General features: G+C 38.3%; 1 long non-coding RNA gene across 1 annotated transcript; it reads right to left on the bottom strand.

Moving 5' to 3' along the window:
- Nucleotides 1-1,413: 1,413 nt before the first annotated feature.
- On the bottom strand, nucleotides 1,414-20,905 carry LOC144589549 (uncharacterized). The gene is made up of 2 exons (XR_013545717.1): nucleotides 11,606-20,905; nucleotides 1,414-7,517 (listed from the first exon to the last, which is right to left on the bottom strand). It is a non-coding gene; the product is annotated as an uncharacterized LOC144589549 (long non-coding RNA).
- Between the last annotated feature and the right edge of the window lie 313 nt (nucleotides 20,906-21,218).

Below are 21,218 nucleotides of genomic sequence, written 5' to 3'. Positions count from 1 at the left end.
CTTTTCTTAATTATGTCCCAAAGTAAAACTCTTTGACCTGGACCCATGCAATTTAATCAGAGTCATCAAAACCCAATTCAAATGCTTTCCATGTAGTGTACTCCCCTAGAGGTGCCAGTTGTTCATTTGTAATACAACATCAGAATAGTATGGTGCCATGGTTAGATTGTCAGAGTAGGGCTGGCGAAAGCTAAATTCAACCATGAAACTGGGCCAGTCACTATACTGCTGGTGGACAAGCTCTGTGGTGGAGAACCAAGGACCAATTCTCCGTCCTCTGGAATCCTATTACAACCTGGCCCCACTCATCAAATACAAACAAGAAGAGGCCAGAACTCAACTTTTGAGGCCCTCAGCTGGAGAACAAGTCTCCAGGAGAGGCCTCTTTATGAGTGTTTCTGTGAGGGCAAGACCTTACTTGCAGGAAAATTTAAGCCTACCTGGATTACATATGAGCCTTTGGTATAGTTTCCAGCAACAACACTATATAAGCTTCTACAGTATGTCACCCATCCCCAGTGATGGAATAATGGAGTTTGAATTTGTGCCTGGCAAACCCCACATTTTCATGTCGATGTGCTGTGAGTTTCCTAGATTGTTTACTGTCGTGTTGTGCTGTGTTTTTCTTTGGACTGTCATTACTTCTCTACTGGCTCATTACTGTTGATCATGTGGCTTAGATACTCTTCATTTGAAACAATGCTACTGGTGGAACATTATTGCCTGCCTGCTCAGGATCTGTCTAACTTGCTGATGTAAGGAGAAGCACTTTTAATATGCTGCCTGGCATCCTGGGGAGGATGGGATGGTGTTTGTAGGTGTGACAAACACTACTCTAAGCAACCTGCGAGAGGGGAAGGAACAAATTGCAAGGTATGAAATAACAGTTGTTCCTTAATAGGAGATACCAAGGAAAAAATCAATCCTGCCCAGTGTATGTTTAGTTGGTAACAACTCCAATGTATTCACTGGAGCATAATTATTGTAAATTTTGCTATACGGTACATATTTTGCTGGAGATACATTGCATAGGAACAAAGGAACCTTATTCTGATTCAGACTGTAGATACTGAACCTGGGACGTCTGCATGTATAGGAACCTATCACTCCTTGCCCCATTCAGCGGGGCTTCTTATTGAGCAGAAATGTATAGATTACCTTATTTGTGTAAGGAGCTGAAAGTTACGCCCACCACATGTTTTAGACTGTAGCCTCCATGCCCTTTACTATTGGGCTAACTGGCTGTGGTTTCTGGGCCATGAAGTTTGAAATACCTGAAGGATAAGGATCTGTGCATCTGACCAAAATACAGTCTGTAAGGTAAAACCTAACATGTTTCTCTAAATTTTTGTAATACTTATTTTATTTTGCTTTGTTTTTTTATAAAATGCAAGACTACAGTTTTAATAATTATTGTAAGAGCTTAAAAATCAAATGGGTATCCTTTTCCTAGTAGACAATCCAACCTACTAATTATTTCCTATGTTTCTTTGAAAAATTGCCTCATTTCCCTTTCAGATGGCTCATATGTTTGTAAAAAGCTCTAATGAAAGCAAGCATCTCCCAGGTGTATCTACTCTTATGCTGTAATGGGAATAGTGCACCTGTTTCAGAGTTCTCAAAGGACTGGGAATCCTGCAATAAAACATGGTAACTCGCTTCCCTTGATAGTGTTCTTCAGCACTACCACCTGAGCCAGTCTGCTGGAAGCAAACAGAGATCTCCATCAATTCCAACCGACCTCAGATGACTTCCGTTTTCCTTTAGAATAAGAAGGCTCATTTCCTCCAGCTGGGTTGAGTTATTAAGAGCTAAGCCCATTAGATCTTGCCAGCTTCACAAGTGTTCTTAAATTTATTTTGTGGCAATGTTAGCCCAGGATTGTTATTTCCTTTTGGAAAATGTGCTTCAAAGCAGAAATATCAGGATGACACACAACATATCTGTGCATGCCGGTTCAAGCTAAAGTGATTATGCTGCTTTCTGCCTTATTTGAAATTGAATTATTTGCTGATGGGTAAATATTCTTCGGCTTTACAATCTGTCTTTCTTTCTCTCTCCAAGCCAATGATGCCCAAGTAGAAGAATAATGTTTGTCTTTATTGCAAGGACTCAGATTCGCTTGGCCATCCAGTTGTGGCCAGAGCGATGCCTGGGCCACTTGGGGAATGTGTGGCTCATTCCTGCCAAAGTTTCTCTTTGCACATTCACATTGAAAATATAAATAAAGTCAAGTAAAATGTACCACTGTTTAGGAAACAGACTAAGAGTGCAAGCCTGTGTATGTTTACTTTTTAAATTCAGTGGCATTTACTACCATGAAAGTGAATATAGGGTTACACCCTAAGGCACAGAAGTCCTTTCCATAGAAGTCAACCAGACAGACTGAAACTGGCATTCATAAAAGCCTCCAAGAAATAAAACTTGTTCTTTCAGATCCCACAAGGCTCTGTATTTGCTTTGTTTTGTTCTGTTGCATTCATCCAAAGGACATTTCAAAGAAGCCCACCATACTAACAAGGCAAGTAAACATAGAACAACATCTTCCATAAAGCTTATTCTCAGAATCTAAAATTCACAGCAAAATGTATTTGGCATGGCACCTTAATTTTATTATTAATTTTAGTGAGAATTAGGAACCACTGCTATAGACTGGTGAACACACAACTTAGATACTCCTTGCTTGAAACAATGTTACTGGACTTTGTTGCCTGCCTATTCATGATCTGTCTAACTTGCTACAGAGAGGGATCAACTCCCATATACAGTTGTGCCCTGCTTAACGATTACCCCATATAACAACAAATCCGCTTCATGACGATGTTTTTGCAATCACAATTGCGATCGCAAAACAATGTTTTGTTTTTGCGCTTTGCGATGATCAGTTCCCTTTGCATTACGACATTCAAAACAGCTGATTGTCAGGTTTTCAAAATGGCCACTGGCTGCTCAAAATGGCTCCCCACTGTTTTTAGGAGTCATTTTTCACTTAACAGGCATCCAAAAATGGCCGCCGTATGGAGGATCTTTGCTGGATGAGCAGGTATTCAGACCATTGGAACGCATTGAACGGTTTTCAATGCATTTCAATGGGCTTTTTTATTTCGCTTGACAACGTTTTCACTCTACAGTAATTTCGCTAGAACAAATTAACGTTGTCAAGCGAGGCACCACTGTAGCTGGACTCTTAAATGGGCATGGAAGGTGCCTCCTTGAAGAATGTGAGGAATATGAACACATTTTGGTATCCCTTGGACAATTACAGCACTGTGTTGGCTGCTGCCTCCATTCCAGAACCACCATTAGATGAGTGAGGACAGATCATTTTTCATTATAAATTTGTGATCCGTCAAGATACATCAGTGACTTCACTCATTAACTGACCACACTAAAAGGCAATATTTTTCTACTTTTGGAGAATTTGATTACACACTTGGAAGACCTTCCTGACAGTAAGAACTGTTCAACAGTGGAATCTATTCCCTCAGAAGATGGTAGACTCTCCATCACTGGAGGTGTTTACACATAAATTGGATGGCCATCTCTCAGGGATGCTCTACCTGTGGATTTTGTGCAGTGCTAAAGGGTTGAACTTGGTGACCTTTGGGGTCCTATCCAGATCTACAATTCCATGACTGTACATTTTTTTAAAAAAGGCAACAGGAAAAAAAATAAGTGGAATATAATATTCTAATGATGCCAAGGCCAGCCAATTATATATCAAATATATAAGAACTTGGTAAACTGTGGCCTGTCATATATTGCTGATATAAGTTTTCATGGCCAATATGAGCTATACTCAGCAACATGTGAATGGCTAATATGAATTGTAATCAGTTTCCTGTCCCTAAAAGATATAAATATCAGGTGGACATTTTGAAGACAACATGAAACTTACCAAAGAGACTCTAGTAAGACGGATGAAACAACCTAAGGCTAAAAAAACAAAATTGCCCAAGCAAAATTCAGAACAAGTGTTTTTATTATTTGTTCCTTCTACAGAATGGTACTTAAGTCCATTTGAGAGAATGATTAACAAATCCATAATATTTTCAGGAAGGCTTGCAAATGTGTTAGGCTGAAAAGGGAAGGTCAGAAATAGTCTGCTGAAAAATGAAGGTAAAAAGTGCCTGGCAGCCAATAGGAAAGCAGATATATCAATAACATGATAAATAAACTGACACGAGATAAGCACAATGCCAGAGGACAAGGCTTAAAATTGCTTCACTTCAGTCAAAGGTGCTTGAAAAATTAAAGCAGTAGTATCTCTAACCTTCCCCCAAAGAAATGTCTGTTTAGGGTAAGCAAAGCAGAAATGATTTTTCTGTGGGATCAGAAGAGCCTAGAAAACATCCAGGGGCAGAGGAAAGCAAGCTTTCGACAGAGACTGAGTTGTGCAATTCCAGCTTGACCTAAATGGCTCTGTTCCTGAAAAACTGTGCTTATTGTGATTGCATTTTCACCCTTTAAAATAGGGCACACCCAAAGCGAGAGCCCGAGAAAGCTGAAGAGTCTGAGCAGAAGGAAACAGAATGGGGCTAGGAATAGCCCAGTGACAAAAATATTCTCACAAGAGTATATCATTAATAAGAGTGTATGGCTGTGCTAAAAGGCTTTTGGAAATCCACCACCCCATTTGTGGGAAGAGATACATGATGAGCTACATCACATTTTAGCAAAGCTATTTTTTTCATTTTTTCATTCACGCCCCCCCCCCGAACACTTGTTTTCTCCACTTCCACTGCATGTGGCAACATCTACTGCCTTGCCAGCCTGACTATCATTTTAGTTCCTCCAGAATGCCCTCAGCCTAGTGTCATTCTAGAACATTGTGGTGTTGTCTTCCTCTGAAACACTTTTTTGAAGGGAATGCTCTTTCTACCAAATTGCAAGCGAATGGTCAAAATTGTTCATGATGGAAATCTTTGGTACAGAACTGGTGCTTACCACTGTAGATATCACCTTTATGCAACATTCTATTGATGAGGCTGATGAGTTATCATGTCAACCAATCTGTAGAACTCTACACCATTAAATACACCATGAGGTTCTTTGGCTAGCCTCCTGGTACTCCTGAGGCAATGTGCTTCACTTTATATGATGAAATTGTTCATTGCAAAGCCTCCTGTAACAGAGATTGAGTCATCTGTACCTGATGCTGAAGAGAGCAACTCTCTTGAAATCTTAGGTCCACTCCAAACCTATCTTATAAGATAAAATTGTCTGGAATGTTTTGCACAGAAGTCCAAGACAGAAAAGAGTAAGTGGAACTAAATGAGAGTGTGATGCACGATTGAACATCGGGGTCTTCTAAATGTGCAAAACATCTCTGAGATCAACAAAAGAAAGTCTCACCTTGTGGTGAACAGGAAAATCATCACATTTTCTTGTTCACTAAGTAAGGATGCAACAAATCAGGATTTGCATCTCTGACAGGACCCCAATTTATTTTCACTTTCAATCACTTAACAAAAGGCAGTGCCTCAGCAGTAAGTGAAGGCTTGGTTATGGAAGCACCCTGGGAAATTTTTAGGCTGAGGACTCTCGGAGCAGCTAAAATCCTCTTTAACCCATTAAAAAACCAATCAGATCAACACAAGACAAAAACAACAGGGTTGTCAGAAATGTATCAGTAACAAATAGAATTTTCTAAAATCTCTTTAGCTGGGCCAAATATCACATTTCCCACTTGCAAAATAATTGGCCATGCCCCTTCATGTTTGTATGTAAGCTTCTCAATTCATGTTCAGGGATGAATTTTATGATTTTCCATCTTATCTTTAAATATGAGCTTTAAGTGGCTGAGCTTTTTCTCTCTAGAAGGCTGTAGGGCGGGTCCTGTTTACTTTCTAAAGGAAGTGTGTTCCACAAAATGGACGCCACTGATCAAAATTTCCCATTTTTAATGTAAGTTTACTTCTCCTGGGGTAGGCACCCTGAGTAATAAAGCCTAAGAGGAATGAGTTGGCCAGATAGATATTCTTGGGGAGAGGCGCTCCGGCAAATCACTCTTTTTTTGGTTATTTATACATCTAAACAATGGACATGATTTATTTCTTGTGTTTTCTTTTCAGTGTTCTTGTATAGGCTACTTAAAAAAAACTTGTTAACTATCTAGCACTAAAGTGCCTTATGTGAGGACTGGAGAAATCTGTCTTCATCTTGCAGGTTGAAAACAGACAATGGGACTTGCCAGTATTCAGCAAACATTCACTGTTTTTAACTGTTGCTGATGCTGGTCTGGGGTGTGCTTCGGCATACTGTTTTGGTCATTGCTTCCTGGTGTTCATGATGCATTAGCACTAATGCAATATTTCACAGACATGAGCAGCCCTGTCAGGAAACTATTTACAGGATAGACTTTTCCTTAATTACCACACAACTACTTCACAACATGGTTGTTGCTTGGCATCTCCAACACAGGAACAAACAAGGAAGGGTTGCTTATTCTCCCCCCCCCAAAAAAAAACAACAACACCAAATCATATTGCAATATGAGTTAAAACAGGAAATGCAGGGAGGCAAACTGGAAAACAAAATGGAGGGTGCAGAGAAAGGCAGAGAAATGTGTGCGAAAAGGCCACCCCACACAATAGACATCTATTATACTTCTCTGAAGACATGCCCACCAATAAACAGAACAATCTGCTACAGTGATTAACATTCAAAGAAGGAGACAGGGTATATAGCAGTATAAATTATGATTTTTGGATGAGAAAAAGATTAGGAATACATGAGGAGGCATGCAAATTGAGGCAAGAATATTTGTGGACATTTCATGTGAAGGTTGGAAGAAATTTTGGTTGGTTTACACAACCCAAACATTCAGGCAGAACAAACAGAAGAACCTTTAGTGCTCATTTCTCTATGGAAAGCAAACTGAAATGGGCACAGGGTTATCCAGAATTGTTGGGAATAAAGCAGTTACCAACTAGAGCACATTGCTCAAAAACACATTTCTGTTGTTCTTTTTTTTAACTAAACAGCAAGATTCTGTGAACTCTGTGGGATTTTCTTCTGATAAAACATACACAGGCCTGCATTATAACTCAGCATTCATCAGAAAATTCCCTCAGACTAGAACCATTTAACTGGGTGGAATGTCCTTCTGAGCAAAGATCTGCTGTAAATGCCATTCTGATGCTGTGAAGTATATTAGATCTCAGGCACCTTACTCCTGTGCTCAACTTACAGCATGAGAACTGTTCGTGGACAAAGCAATGCGATGTCCCCCTGTGTTTGGTCAAGGTTGCCTATGATCATCAGCATATTATGAGGGCCAGATTATTCAGTACTTCCCCACATTTTCACTCCTTCTCCACATATTTTTCATTTCCTTTCCCAGGATCCCTGTCCATGCTAGCTGGGGCTTTTGGGAATTCAAAACAGCATGAAACTTCTAGAGAACCAAAGGTTGAGAAACATTGACTTAACTAATATTACTAGGCTCTGTATCTGATGAATGTTGACTCTGTTAAAGATTCCATTACTTGCCTTCATCTGAATGGGATGATTATCTATAAAATAGAATGCATGGACTTCAGTTTTGTATTTGGAAGTGTGCATAGTAAAGGTACTACTTTTTTCATTTCCTGTATCTACAGTGAGGTAAGTATTAAGTATACAGAACACCTTACATTAAACACAATCACTAGTTCACCACAAAGCACTAAGATACAAAGCAATTAGTAGTGAAAATACTATAGTAACAATAGGTTACCACCTTTCTTCACCACTGTACAGTTTTATGAGCAAATGTGAGTACTAAATGTCTGGATGCTTACCTGCTTAAGATCCTTTAAATAAAAAGTCTGAAATGACTGAATATTTATTAAATATTATTTAATATTCTGAAATCAACCATTCAGTCCCACTAATGCCCCTGTTCTTCCAGTAACCTCCTAGCTAATGAACCTGATTCAAGGTGATGGCCTTTAATGAGTTCCCCAGGTATTTCTCACAAATTCAGGTAATGAAATGTACATCTTCTCTAAAAATATTAACATTTTATTTTAAACTTTTAAGACTACCTCCATTGAGTTAAGAGATGAAATGTACTATTCATTATGGTCATCTGAAGACATTTTAAAAAGTATAGTACTATAGTACTTAGCTTCAAGCATATTGTCTCTAATACTGAAGATAAGAAAAAATAATAAGAGAAGATGCTCCTGAATGCAGATGGAACATGTTACAAAAGAATGATAGCTGACATGAAAGGAGCACACAAATTATAAAAATTAGAATTTTAACTCTTGATATCTACATGTACCTAATATTTTGTATGAAAGCATTTAGTGGTGAACATTCAACATTTTTAAAGGCTTATACTTATAAAGTCAGTTTGAAAATAAAGAGATGGGCAGCTTGTGGCTCTTTGGATGCTACTATACGGCAATTCTCATCATATCTAATATCTCACAACTAACTGTGTTGGCACTGTCTGCTGGGAGTTGACCATTCCTACTGTAATCTTATGGTGAGCTGATTCAATTTACAAAGGAAAGCTGCAAAGGTCTACTCAGAAGCAGGACCCACACACTTAGTGGACATGAATAGCATTGCATTGTTAACTTAGTAATGTCCCCCTGAAAACCATTGTTTTATGCTCCTTTCAGCGGTCGTCTGTTGTGTGGTATTGGATGGAATGCTGCATGCACAGTAATCCTTATTGCATCTTCCTGTAAAACTCTGTGACTCATGAGTTAATATAATAAAATAGCAAAAATAAACCTATGTGGATTGACGTAGCAGGAGCAGATGTATTTCCACAAGCATAGTAAGTTGTGCATGAAGAAATTGGCTTAATAGCCAAAGCAGCTTCTTAGACTAGTATCTAATGTATAGATGGATAAGCATCGAAATCAGAATGTATCTATCATGCTGTATCTAAGGTAAAATTGAATGAGCATCCAAGGCAGAATCATACATATGATACTCATTCCAAATTCTGCTGTTTGTTGAATAATCATAACAGTGAGAACCTGTACATCACAGGCAGCAATACTGCATTCTGTGTGTAACGAGGGTTGGGTTCTGATTAAATCAAGTTTCTCACAGTCTTGAACTTCCCAATGACAATACACTATTTTGTGACAAAGGCCACACATCTAAGTTCTCTTAAATCTGTTAGGATGTGGGGATCCCATTATTTGTACTCTATAGGTACAAATTCAATTCAAGAAATAGGTTTTTATCTCTTCTGTGTAACTGTGCTCAAACGACCTTAAAGATCCTCTTACTTGAAACTTCAAAGCTACAAAATTCTGGAAAATTGCTTTTAGTACTACTGCCATTAAGCAGATGTTAGAAAAATCACAAAGTTTTCTTTCTCCACCCCATTAGTTGGTCTTACTTCATGTTAAAACTTCGTTTACTGTACCAGCCCCCAAAAATAAAAGCGGAAGTGCTAATTACAAAGAAAGCATTCATTAGTAATTAATGTTAAATGAGGTTGAAAAACAGGTTGAAAAACAGGAGAAAACAGAAAGTTATTAACAGTTTCTGGTACTTAATATAAAGTGGGAAATGTAATATATTTTGATTATCTCAACTTACATTCTAAAGATTGGCTTCACATTGAATTTTAGGAAAACAGCCAGCAGATAATAGCAGTACTGTTGCAAAGGAAGAAGGACACAGCCTGTGCTAGATGGGGTTACACTTTCTCTGAAAACACAGGTTCACAGCTTGGAGGTACTCCTGGATTAATCTCTGAGCCTGGGTGACCAGGTTTTGGTGGTGACCAGGAGTGTATTTGCATGATTAAGGTAGTGCATCAGCTTCACTCATTCCTAGAGAGGTCTCATTTGAGACATGCCTTAGTTACATCCCAACTGGATTACTGTAACATGCTATACGTGAGGCTGCCTATGGAAAGTGTTAGGAAACTTCAATGGGCCCAAAACACAGCAGCCAGATTGCTAACTGGGGCTGGTCACTGGGATTACATAACTCCCCTGTTACACTGATCTGTTTCCAGGCTCAATTCAAAGTGTTGGTTCTAACCTATAAAACCCTAAATGACTTGGTTTCTAGGCTGTCTCAAGGATTGTGTCTCCCATTATGAGCCTTCTTGGGTGTTAAGATCCCAGACTTTCAATTTCCCTCCCACAGCATGTCAGACTGTCCCCTAATTTTCAGTCCCCCTGCAAGCAAACAAAGACCTTTCTCTCCAGGCAAGCTTTTCCTCAGTGACTAGCTGCCAGAGTGGGATTTTTAAACAAATTATTATGCAATGTGTTTTCATTATTGCTTTTGTTTACCATATGTCAATATGGTATTTGTTTGTTCCTTTTTAATATTTGTATACTCATTGTTTTTACCTTTAATGAGATAATCCACCTTTGTACACTCATTGTTTTTAGCTTTAAATATTGTATTTTAATGATATAAGCCACCTTGGGTCCTTTTTAAGGAGAAAGGTGGAGGAAAAATATTATTAAGGAATGAATGAATGAATGAATGAATGAAATCTCATCTACATATGTCCTTTCAGTCTAATCTTATCATTTTTTTCCTTAGATATAAGGCTCATCCTTAGTTCTAATGATACTCTTATTAGAAGATGTTATTCAGAATATTCCTTTGTTAAAGTTTTTTGTCAATTGTAATTACCAAAAAAATCAATCTTTCTAAATTTGTACCAGAGTGTTGCACAATTTAAAATTATAGGCATATATGGAATATAGGTAAAATTAAAAGCAAATGGAAATGTTAAGATAATTAGTAGAGATGGGGGTATTCATATACAAATACAATTATCCCCGCACAGCTGGAGTTAATGAGGGTCCAGCCCCTGGGGCCAGACTGTCCACTCACACATCCACCACCGCTGCTGGCCCTGCTTATTCTTCCAATCACTCCCAAGCGCCATTCTCTTCCCAGTCATCTAGCCACTCCTGGAAGAGGGAGAGAGGATGAGTCTCCCTGCAAGGCTGCTGAGTGGCTAGCCAAGCTGCGGTCCAGAGTGATTAGAGGAAGAGAGGGGCTGCCTCCACTGTCATTAACTCCCCAGATAACAGATCACTGCATGTTAACAGACTGCTGTGCAGGGATATTCATATTCATATACAAATACGAATACCCCCCTCTAATAATTATACTATTTTTTATAAGAAGCAGGCCACTTCAACAGTGTTATCTCAGCCATTGCCATATCTTTTGTGCACCTGGTGGGACATAAATTACATGCACATAAGTGCTGCCTCAATTGAATTTCTCCAGATTCACAGAAAATTTGTCATGTATCCAAGTAGCCGCATTTTACTTGATTATTCAGCAAAATATTGATCAGAATCCCACGGGTGCTTGTGTAAAATTTGCATAACTTACCATGGCTCACTGCAGCTGATTGCCAAGGAGTTGGAACAATTGAGATGCACCCCAGCACTTCATTAATGATGTGTAATTAGCTGTGGCAAGTTACACAAATCTTATCTGACTACCAGTAGAATTCAGGCTATTACAGATATCATTGCAATGGTATTTTAATAATGGAAGCGCCTCCTCTTCCATTATTAAAATACCATTGCAACAATATTTCATCAATGGAAGGACCCCATTGGATCCTGCTCACAATCTCGTTCTGCAGTGGGACTCTCACCATGCGTTGAAGCTCTGTTCTTCATGCCCAAACTCTGTTTTTCATTCAGCATCTTATCAATTTCTCTGAAACTCTGGCCAGTGTTCGCTTTCTTTCTGTAACCTTGTAGAGACCAAGAATTAAAACAAAATAAACTACATTGCACATTTCCAGTATCTGTTTCCTAATTCTATCCAGCCTAGAAGTAAAGACATAAGACCCTATCATTAAACAATAGAAATCAGAGCCCTCGGTCTCCTTGCACATAGTTCTGGGATCTCAGAGGCTGATCTGCAGTTTTGTTTTGTTCTTATTTATGAGTTGTGGGTCATCCCCTGCTGACAGGAAGTTAAAGCTGTCTGATTCAGAATGTGATCAGCATTTTTGGGTTCTTTAGATTCCAATCAACACAATTATTAGATCTTAGGGGGGGGGGGAAATTACATTTTGGATTACAACTCCCAGACTCCACAGTCAACTTGTTCAGCAGCTATGCTGGCCATAGAATGTCAGAGATGCTGTCCAAGATGTAACCTTGGCATGATCAAACCTTCAAACTATTTTTAACAACATGTACAAACACTTCTAGCAATATGAAAATAATTGGCTGTCCATTCTGTGTACGGGTCCAGCTATGCTCGAAAGAAAGGAGTAAGCACAGGAGATTTATAAGGTATTTTTGTACTAAATTGTCACATTCACCAGTATAAGCCCCCTAAGTATTCCAGTCCTTCATAACAGTCCTTGGAAACCATCAGCCAGATTTTCTAACAAGATTTCAGTCAGGTTAACAAATGGCTTGCATTCAAACCTGGACAACACAGCCTGGAACATGTTCGCCCACTTACATAGAAGAACAAAGTATGATTAAGAAAGCCTGAATTGAAAGAAGCCCTACTGTCTATCTAATGGGGTCCTTAGAAACAACTTCTTTATTTATCAGACAGACAGACAGACAGACAGAGAGCTGAATTTGCCCCTCCAGAAATAATTGCAGAACACACAGAAAGCTAGTAAAAAGACCTTTTTAAATTAAAACCACTGTGTGAGCCAATATTTGAGCTTGTGCTTACATCTGTTTAATTGTGGCTCTAATATTCTAAAATCTTGTTTCTTAAGCGATGCCAGTTCCTTTAACAGGGGAGCAGCACAGGCAATATGAAGGTGGCAAACTGACCTATTGGAAGCATGCAATCAAGTGGAGACAAGTAAAAGCCAGAACAGAATGGAATGGGCTGGAATGAGGACTTCTTAATACAAATTTATGCCAAAAACAGTGACAAGTGCTGGACAAAGATTATTTTAAAATTAGATCTCAAGCCTGATGAATATTATACTCATTAATCTTTATTGCCCTAAACCTCACTGGAATGGAACACAATGGCTCAGAATGGCAACTTGTAAGTAGGAGAATCCAACCAAGTTCACAACATATAAATAGATAACACATAAAAACAAACATTTAAATTTCTATTTTGTATTACTTATTAATTCTCAGAGATCACATGTTATTTATATATGTATGATTAATTAGGCACTCTTTGTCGTGGTCATTTTAGAAAAAGCATCAGATAGCAGATGGCAAGAGAGTCCCTGGAGAGCTCCTGTCCCCCAGAGTTGATCATCTTGGTTTAAGGCAACTTATTTTGTTCCGTATGAACACAGTGGTGGAAGATTAAACTAAATTATGGCCAAAATCCTATTGAGCTTTTATGCAGGCATAATGCAATCCATTTAAATCTCATTGACAAATTGCTGTACATCAAGTAGTTAGTGTAGGCATTTGCTGTTGCATACTGAGCCGCAGGATTTGGCATGCAACAGCAAATGTCTGGGCTAACTGCTTAACCTACAACTATTCTCTGGTGAGATTTGCATCAATTGTGTTACATCAGCAAGTATCACTAATACGATTTTGCCCTATATGCTGCACATGTTTTTGTAAGAGGTGCTTCATTAAGCAGTGAAAAATGTCTATTTACCATGGCATCTACTGCTCCTTACTTACATATGGGACTAAGTAAATGGCAGAAAGGAATGTGTACTTAATAAAAATTAATGTCTGGACTATTAGGATGTAATGGACACAATTTTTTTTAGAAATCAGTCCTACCAAATATTACTTTTTAAATTAACCCATTAATGTGAAACCAGGGAGAAAAGAAGAGAATGGCAGGAATGTCAATTCCAAGTAAAACAAGCCAATCAAATTCCAAGGTCCATCCTATCATGATCAGTTTGTCCTACTCAGAAATTGTTAAACCTGGCTGTTGTCCAGAATACAGATTTTTAACTTGAACAGGTACTAGTATCTGGACCCTGTAGATGTTTTGTGGCTTTTTTCAGCATTCTCTTCTAGTTAGGTGAGAATAGTAAATTCACTTGGGTTATCCTGCTCAGAAATTAGGTTATCCTGCTTCAAAGTCAGAAAATTGCTGCTCTAGGCTGTTTTCTGAAATACCAATTTTCTGTCCAAAATAGGTACCAGATAGCAGTTCTATGGAGCTTTTTCTGATATTGATACATTTGATCAATTTATTTCTGATATATTATTCTATATATTGCATCTTGATAGTTTTGGCATCAGTTATTTTTTAAAAAAATCAAATATCTGTTTCAGCCAATTGCTCTTTTCTCTTCTGTACCATACTCGTTTTTATCTCATACCCCAACACATTTTAAACTTATCATGCTGTGTTTTATAATCGGTCACTGGAAGGCAAACCTATACTGAATCTTCAAGTCAGATTGCATATGCATGTATATCTCAGGAAATCTTGCAACAAGTTGGGAAAGTGAGTTAAAGATAAGGATTAAACATTGTCTTTTAAAGTCTAGTTTGACCTGAAAAGATAAAAGAGCTGGGTGTTAGGGGTTATAATGGCAGATGAATGTGACACATCCATTTTGCTGTACAGTTTACATATTAATAACTGCAGTCTGTATATTAACATCTAAATATATCATATTACCCTGTTTCCTCAAAAATAAGACAGGGTCTTATATTAATTTATGCTCCAAAAACAAATTAGGGCTTATTTTCAGGGAATTATTTTATTTTGTTTATGTACAAGAGTCTACATTTATTCGAATACAATCATGTCATCTTCTGGTTGCTGCATAATGGTTTCACTTAACTGGGGCTTATTTTTGGGGTAGGGCTTATATTATGACCATCCTGAAAAATCATACTAGGGCTTATTTTCAGGTTAGGTCTTATTTTCTGGGAAACAGGGTAGTTAATATTGCAAATATATATGAACCTGTTAGGAATCTAGTATCAGAATTATAGTTCATGCTACAATGTGGCCTTTTAATATGCGGCATTTCTGTATGAAAATGAGTTTGAATTTTTAGCATGTAAGGAGTGGCATGATGTGGCATTTGAGATGTCTTTAGATTGCAAGCCCTACAGTATTTTAAATGCAGTATTTTAAATCTTATCTGTCTTCAGTTCATTGAATGTTCATTGTCTATAGAACTGAACATTTTTGAGCTTCTTGGAACTGCTTTGTGTAAGGTGAAAAAAATATGTTTATGATATTCAGGAGCATCATAACTTCCACATTCTTGAGCTGGACATAGTTTTTTTTTTTTTTAAAGGAAGACAGAATTGCTCTCCAGATTGATTAGTCCTGTTACACAGAAGGCATTTATAGTTTGCCTTGAAAAGACCCAGTTTTCTGGCTGTTATAAAGCTTGAGTACATATGCATAGTATATACCATTGCTAAATGTAACTCAGTTAAGAGTTTACAGTTTCTGCAATTTGAGCTAAGTTTTTCTTTCTTTCTTTCTTTCTTTCTTTCTTTCTTTCTTTCTTTCTTTCTTTCTTTCTTTCTTTCTTTCTTTCTTTCTTTTGCACTGCTGCTCCCAATATCCTTCATTATTGCCTTATGTTTGGATATGAAGTGGTCAACTGATGAAAAAAAAAGCAGTTTCTAGGATTTCCCCTTGCTTGGTATCACTTTCTGAATGGTAGTGAGCACAAGAGTGTATCCTGTATAGACCATCTTGACTATTGCAACTGGTGTTGTCAACATTCAGACTGCTTTTTACTATGTGAAGCTTGGCCTCCATTTTCCTGCTGGCAATATCGTACAGCAATATCAGCCATTTCCTGACATTCTGAAGTGTGGCTACAGAAGCACAATAGCCTACATTCATAAACCAGACATTTGTGTTTTTGTTTTTTATTTTAAGAACTGAATTTTGAGAACACAGCCTTCTATTTCCTCAGCTCCTGATGGCAGCTGCTGATGAGGATATGTAGCAGCAAGAAATGTTCAAATCAAGACAGTAGATTTAACCAAATTTACACATGGAGGGAGAGTAGATACATCGCTACAATTTCGGTATCATGTTTAGTATTAAATGCAACTGCCAGTAATTTAAGTTTTTACAAAATAATAATAAAAAAGGATAATTAAGTGCAAAAATGTCTGTGTAGCCCTTGAATGCATATGCCAATTTGTATAAGAAATGCTCAAAATAGCAGGGGACCAAAGTATAAACAACAGATGGGAATATTATTTTTCTTTCATGACTCTTTGTAATGCATGAAAACTGTCCATTAAACTCAATATAAGTAAGGAAACCACTTTTTAAAAAATAGCAGTAAAATATTGTTGACAAGACTTGACAGTAGTATTATGGAATATTCACTTGATTGGGCAATTAAGATGTAGCAAAACAGGTAGGAATTGTATATCAATTATATTTATGCATCATTGGACCTTGGCGTTTGGATGCTACTAATAAATTCTAAAATAAAAATTAAGATAGTGACAATAGCAATTGTGGACACTTGAAGTTTTATCTAAGAAAAAAGCCTAATTAAAAGGATTTTCTGAGCATGCTGGAACTAATTAGCAAAAACGTCCTCTTAGCACTTGGCTATACATGATGGCACCTGCAGGACTATCATCAAAATTATCTGTACTTAAAGACTGATTTTTTTCCCCTACAGAATGAGTGCATCTGTCAGTTCCTTACAATAGGTTGAGGGATTACTGAGCTCTCCAGTATTACCTCAAGTATATTCAACTATCCACCAACAATAGACAACAGGGAGATGAGCTGTGATCCTCCATCTTTTGTTAGACCTCAACTCCTGTCATTCCTCCCAATTTGCCATATTAGCTAGGATTGACGGAAATCATAGTCCAAGAACATGTGGAAAGTGGTTGGTTGCGGGACAGGTATTCCTCCAGTGTTCACTTAAATTCATCTTTGTCTTTACCACATTTTCTGGTGAAGTGCAGTCATCTTCCTGACCAATGCAATTTTCAATTTTGTTGCCTCCAGGCCATCTCAGTCATTATGGTTGCGCGTTTTTTACCTCGTCTGGTTTGAAATCTGAGGTTTTCCAAATTGCAACCCTCAGGTGTATTGTAACTCAAATGCCCCTGAAGTTCTCCTTCAGGCTATATAATATCAATCAGGTTTTGCACATCCATGGGTAATGTTCAGCAGTCCAGGTACCCAAAGTGAGTTTCATTGCAGGTGCGTGCAGGAACATGTTTTAATATTGGTCCTTTACTCTCAAGGAATTTTTTATTGGATCTCTCCTTGATTGCTGTGAGAATATATGAACTACCATTTAGGTGTATCTTAGTTTATGTGCCAATCAAATTGTAACTGACTTATAGTGACCCTAGTAGGGCTTTCAAGGTAAGTGAGATGTGTAAAGGAATGGCCTTACCAGGTCCATACTCGGGTCCATGACCGAGTGAGATTTGAATACAGGTTTCCTGAGTCCTAGTTTGTCACTCTATCCACTATACCACATGGGGTATCTTAGGTGTATCTTAGCCAATGTTAGATAATGTTAACCCTTCAACTCAGTGATTCTTGTGAGGAATATATGACTAGCTTAATCAAGCAGCCTAGTGTGTGTGGGGATATCCACTTCCGTATAGGTCAATTCATTCTCTCCTGTTGTCTTTGCTGACATTGTATACCAGGGTGAGCAGCTGTGAGAGCTCTTTTCTACCCTGTTATGTGCTGCCAAGTCAGAAGTGACTTATAATGACCCTAATAGGACTTTTAAAGTAAGCATGATATTTAATGAGTTGTTTCGCCAGCACCAACCTGCCCTCCTGTGAGTTGCCATGGGGATTCGAACTCAGGCCTGCTTTCTAGTCTGTAGTTCTCTTTTTCATTATTAGGATTTCAGTACATAACTGTTTTCAGTATATTCTGGAAGTTTCAATCTCAACATTATAATTTCTATTCCTCTTAAAATCCTGAACTTTATTCTTATATAATTTATCCATATTGTAAGAGCGTGGAGTAATTTTTCTTCATTATTTTACTAAGTTCGGCCACAGAGTTCTTTTCACTATCTTTGCCTTTCTTCTTAATTTCCTCTTCAGATTCCAGCTGAGGCTTTCAAAAGACAATATTTCCTTGTACTCTGCCTCAAGGGATGGTATTTCTCTGGACTTTGGAATTTAATTTCAGTTCTTTGTTTCTCTTAGCACGGGTTACTGCAGACTATTTGGGGTCTTTCACATATAACTCAACAATATACTTCTATTTGTTGTAATTTACACAACTTTTTTTAAAAAATGCTGCTTTCAAGTAAGCCTCTTAAGCTCCACTCCAGGTAGGTGCAAATATTCCTTTTAATTCTCAAGATAATTTCACAGTGTTGCAGCCTGTATTAAGTTGCTGCCTGTGCTAAATTGCTGCAGACTTGCTAGTTAAAATTGTACTGTCATGATGATATATAGAAGTCAGTTTTAAGACTTAAAAAAAGATTTCTACTCAGCTGTGGGAAAGTGCATTCAGCATGTGGAAATTTTTCTCAGAGAATATTTTTAAAAGTTTCAGATATTTCCGTATTCCTAGGTAGCACCAAGCCGCAGCAGTTTGTGAACTCCCATGGTAGAATGTGAAAGTGAAAAGTAGACTGATTGCCACAGTTCAGTCCTCCAAATGTCTCTCATACAGATGTACTTGGAAATACAGTGGACCCTCGATTTACAGACGGCTCGACTTACAGACTTTTCGACTTACAGACTTCTCTGGCCGCAAAATTCAGGTTTGACTTGCAGCCTGAGAATCGACCTAGAGACCAGAAAAAAAAACCAAAATGGAACAAAAATGGGGAAAAAAGGCCGGTTACGGGATTAATCGGTTTTCAATGCATTGTAGGTCAATGGAGACTCGACCTACAAAGTTTTCGACCTGCAGCCACCGTTCCAATATGAATTAATTCCGTAAGTAGAGGGTCCACTGTAAATCCCATTGAATTCAACACAACTTCTTTCTGAAGTTGTACAGGATGTACAGAATTGCAAAAAGTGTATATATGTTAAAACCAGGAATCTCCCCTTTATGCTTTGCACAATTTGTTAAAAAAATATCTCCAACATCATTTTCTTTTCATGCAATATCTCTCTCATGCAATGCACAGACACAGAGTATTCTGGCTTTAAGATTTTTTCAGAAAAGATTTCTACTTAGCTGTGGGAAACTGTTCAGCTTCACTTTCTACCATGGCAGTTTAATTAGAAATGGGGAGATATCTGAAGCTTTGTTAATTTCCCATGAGAAATTATTAAAGCTAATGTAATTTTATTTAGTAACAGGAGAATACATAGACATACCCATATACAACACCATCACAAATGTTTGGGATGATTATTCTGAAAGACAGAAAAAGGCCATTCAATGCTTTTCTTCTATGCCAGATGAATCAAGAGGGCAACAGTTAAGTCTTGCATGCTTGATCACATATATTTGCATAAATGTGCAGTAATCTGTCTCACAAACATGCAAATAGTCTCTATTTGACTAATAAATAAGTAAATAAAATAAAATAAGATCTCACTGTCTAACGAACAAGAAGAATTTTTTGTGCAATATGATATTGGAAACTGTCATGGCAGTGTCTCAGTTTTCTGAAAGCGCTAATTACCTTATCTGCCTCTTAGTAAACTTTGAGTATTGTTGCCATGGTATCAACTCACCTCCAAGTTATAGCAACTGTATGACTATGTGAACTTGCAAATGTCCTATAATTAGCAGTGCTTCTCACTTCTTGCAAACTCAAACCTTTGGCTTTATTGATCCAAACCATCTCATATATGGTTTTCCTCATTTCCTGCTGCCTTCAACTTTACCTAGCATTATCGTCTTTTCCAGCAAGTCTGGTCTTCTGAGGATGTGCTCAAAGTGCAACAGTCATTTTTTTCTCTAGACAGATTTGATCTAGGACCCACTAGTTTGTATATCTTGTGGTCCAGGATATCCACAATCCTTTACTTCAGTACCATGTTTTGAATGAATTGATTTCCCCCAGTCAGCTTTCTTCACTGTCTGACTTTCACATCCAGACATAGTGATTGGGAATACAATATAGTTGGTGATTTTGGTCTTGGTCTCCAGTGACACATTTTAACACTTGATGATCTTCTCTAACTCTTTCATAGATACCCTCCCAAGTCTGTTTTCTGATTTCTAGGCTACAGTCTCCATTTAGGTTGATGATTGTACTGAAGTATACAAAATCTTTTAAAATTTCAGTTTCTTTCTTTCTTTCTTTCTTTCTTTCTTTCTTTCTTTCTTTCTTTCTTTCTTTCTTTCTTTCTTTCTTTCTTTCTTTCTTTCTTTCTTTCTTTCTTTCTTTCTTGTTTGTTTGTTTGTTTGTTTGTTTGTTTGTTTGTTTGTTTGTTTGTTTGTTTGATTGATTTATATCCCACCCATCTGGTCTGGTCGACCACTCTGGGCGGCTTCCAATAAGGTGTATATGATAAAACATAAGAATTTTACAAACAGTTCATAACACATACAATAATAAAACAAATAATAAATGAAAGAAAAAATAAAGAAAGAATTAAATATTGACAGGAGGGAAGGCCTGAACATACAACCATGTTTTTAGTTGATTCTTAAAAGTGCCCAGCGTAGGGGCCACACGAATAACCGGAGGAAGGTTATTCCAGAGGCAAGGAGCCACCGCCGAGAATGCCCGGTTTCATGTCCTTTCCTTCCAGGCCTTCCTCGGCGTTAGGCTCCTCATCCTCACCTCCTGGCTCATGCGGGTGATCTGAGTAGATCTAGGTGGGAGCAGGCGTTCCACCAAGTACCGGGGTCCTAAACTGTTTAGGGCCTTATATGTAAGCATTAACACTTTGAAGTCAATGCGGAAATGGATGGGCAGCCAGTGCAGCATGGCCAGAGTAGGAGAGATATGTTGGTATTTTCTCACTCCAGTAAGGAGTCTGGCCGCTACATTCTGCACCACCTGAAGTTTCTGCATCAGCTTCAAAGGGAGCCCCACGTAGAGCGTGTTACAGTAGTCTAATGTAGAGATTACGAGCGCATCTAGGTAAGGTCACAGCCGGGCAATCCACCAAAGGTGGAAAAGGGCGGTGTGGACTACCGACGCCACCTGCATTTCCATGGTGAGCATCAGGTCCAGGTGTACCCCTAGGCTGCGGACCCCACTCATCGCGGCCAGGGCCACCCCCCCAAACATGAGGGAGTTTCCCAAGCCACCATCCACTGGGCCACCCACCCTCAGAACTTCCGTCTTGTCAGGGAAGGAACAGAACCAGGCCAGAGCCAAGCCACTGATACCCAACCCAGAGAGCCTCCCCAGGAGGATACCTTGGTCAACGATA

The sequence above is a fragment of the Pogona vitticeps genome, chromosome 5 (genome assembly GCF_051106095.1).
Source record: "Pogona vitticeps strain Pit_001003342236 chromosome 5, PviZW2.1, whole genome shotgun sequence".
NCBI lineage: Eukaryota > Metazoa > Chordata > Lepidosauria > Squamata > Agamidae > Pogona > Pogona vitticeps.
The sequence above is the reverse complement of the archived record's forward strand: the minus strand, read 5'-3'. Positions and strand labels throughout refer to the sequence as shown.